The sequence below is a fragment of the Nicotiana attenuata genome, unplaced genomic scaffold, assembly GCF_001879085.1.
Source record: "Nicotiana attenuata strain UT unplaced genomic scaffold, NIATTr2, whole genome shotgun sequence".
Taxonomy (NCBI): Eukaryota; Viridiplantae; Streptophyta; class Magnoliopsida; order Solanales; family Solanaceae; genus Nicotiana; species Nicotiana attenuata.
Genome location: NW_017691231.1, coordinates 2,384 through 5,130, shown reverse-complemented (window position 1 = coordinate 5,130; position 2,747 = coordinate 2,384). Strand labels below are relative to the sequence as shown.

The 2,747-nt window shown below is 32.7% G+C and overlaps 1 long non-coding RNA gene across 1 annotated transcript; it reads right to left on the bottom strand.

Moving 5' to 3' along the window:
- Positions 1-721: 721 nt before the first annotated feature.
- On the bottom strand, positions 722-2,326 carry LOC109222499. Its single transcript, XR_002067417.1, has 3 exons — positions 2,171-2,326; positions 1,789-2,054; positions 722-1,047 (listed from the first exon to the last, which is right to left on the bottom strand). It is a non-coding gene; the product is annotated as an uncharacterized LOC109222499 (long non-coding RNA).
- Positions 2,327-2,747: the final 421 nt, after the last annotated feature.

Below are 2,747 nucleotides of genomic sequence, written 5' to 3'. Positions count from 1 at the left end.
AACCCTCGGGGCTCCCAACCAACATGCATGCAAGTCCTAAAACATCATACGAACTTGTTCGCGCGATCAAATCGCCAAAATAACACTAGAACTTCTAATGGAACACCAAATCAAATAAAAATTTCCAAAGAAAACTTTAAAAGTTACTAANATTCGTAGCAAGATGTAGCGTAACTAAAAGTTAGCTACAAACTTTACATGGTTTGTGGCTAAGAACTAATACTTATTGCTATGAAATTTTTCTGAGTTGTAGTTGTGATAGTAAAAAGAATTTGCCACAAAAAATATACTTATAGCAAGTGATTTTATTCTTTTGCCACGACAGACAAAACTAATAGCTATCTTCATATTGTAGCCACGGGGTATTGCATCGTAGCAAAAGATTGAATTTGTTTGCCACACAAACTAAAATTTTGTGGCTATTTCTATAGCTTAGTCTCGTAGCAATAGTACTCGTATTTAACCATGAAAAAAAAATCTATAGCTATAAATTGAAGTATTTGCCACAAACATTTTTATATTGTAGCTAAGAGTCAATACCTTTAGCTATGAAATATGTAACATCATAGCTAAAATTTTCATTTGCTACAAAAAGAGCAAATGTGTAGCATAACCTTTTAACGTGGCAATTACATACACATTTAGCTGCGAATTCAAAAACTCATAGGTACAGATTGAAGAATTTGCACCAAGAATTGTTACTCACAAGAACGTTATAACGTAGCTAAGAATCCAAATATTTTAGATTCCAAAACAGGTTTCAAATTACACATAATTCTATATTTCAATTTCAAAATATTAACATTACACAATTCTTCTACTACACTATCTATTTGAGACCCAAAGCCACATAGTTTCTTCCTTATCTCCTCCCTCGTTTCGAACTGCACCTTAGCCTGATCGACATCGATCTTAGCTTGCCACTTGTAAGGATAAGAACTAACACAATGAAATTTACACCTTTAAGACAAAGCCTTCAAGTACAAACACCATAAGCAAGCTGAAGTCCAGGTGTGATAGTAACTACTTGTGTTTTCCAGCTAGCTACTGCAATAAAACAGAACCAAGAGAGAGTCATCTTCACAAAGTAGTTTGACTCGCTAACAAACACTTCTAACCTAAAAAAAATGAAGAAAGTAACTCGTGAGTCATGTAAAGCTCCACATATCATGTAATATATCTCTTTTTTCAAAACCAACTTTAGTTAAAAAATTATACTAAGCAACAAAAGTTCAAACCACCGAATATGAAATAAGTTATCTACCGATATAAAGGCATACAACAACAACAACCAACAACCCAGGGTTGTGTGTATGCAGACCTTACCCCTACCCTGGGGTAGAGAGGCTATTTCCGATAGACCTTCGAAGGAGAACTCCCTACCTTGCTCTTGGGCGACTCGAGCTCACACCTCCCTCCCTCCAATAAAGGCATATTATTGTATAATCGCAAAATCTCACATATCGATCTCATAAAGGCAGCAGAGAACAACAATTAATCTGATGCAAGGAAGTGATACTAAAAATGCTTTCAGATTAGAGCTAAGCAAACGAGAAATTAGGTTATGAAAATCAAAGTAAACACAAATATATAGAAGTTTTCAATTAATGATGGTGCAAAAAACCACAAATACGATTTTAGAACACATTTCAAATGAAAAGAAATTGTCATACCTACTGTCAAACACCTATTGTGCAGGGCATAGGTTACTGACTTAAATATACATATTCACACTATAAACAAGTATAACCAACTAATTGGGACAAGAAACAAAGGGAAAGAATCGACCTTAATAGCACAAAATGCAGCAATGGAGTGACAGCTGAAACTGCAACAAGATTTCCTGGAAGTGTGACAATAAAGGCCGAGAATTCAAACGCATCCCTAAAATTACAGCAATGGCAAAGGCAAAATAAATAAATAAAAATTGGATGCTCAGATTTGTATTCTTGCTCAGGTAGAGAAAACCCATCCACACCCATGGCTGCAACTGGTTGCATCGACATCGTCGGTCGTCTATCCATGTTGCCATGCCAAGAAACGAATCCTGTGATCTAAGATCAAGAGAAGTGAATAACTGTAAATTAATATTAAAATCCGGCAAAATAAATAAAATAACAATTTTTTGAAGATTGAAACTGGGGATTGAGACAGAGGAAGAAGATGGAACCTTTGCTTCCAGAGTAATAAAAGATTTTGCTCGTTAGATTTTGGCCCCTTTAGTATTTTAGGGTTTGGCTCTCTAATCTTGCTTTAATTTTGCTCTTTAATCCCTCTAATAAGGAAATAGGCACAAAAAAGTAGAAGGAAATAATTTGGAGGGATTTTTCATTTTTTGTTAAATTGTGTTTTCTTTCTCAAATTGTGAATTCACTTTTTCCCGCCTAATAACTATAACGAAAAAAATAGTACAAGAATTTTCCCAATATATAACATTGTTATCCGATGTCAAGTAATTAGATTTATTTATTTTAATTTATATCTTATTAATCATTAAACATTATTTAAAGTTAATATAATAAATAATTTAAACTTATATATTAACTGTGTCAAATTATTAGTTCTTAATTCAACTAATCATAATTAGATTTATAATAGTCTACAAATTAGATTTATGTAGCTATTTTTAAATACAAATTATACTCAAAAATAAGCGTAATACTAGTGAAAATATGACTATGCTTAAATACAAATAATACTCAAAACAGAGACAAGATCTCCTTCATATATAAGAATAATATTAAATT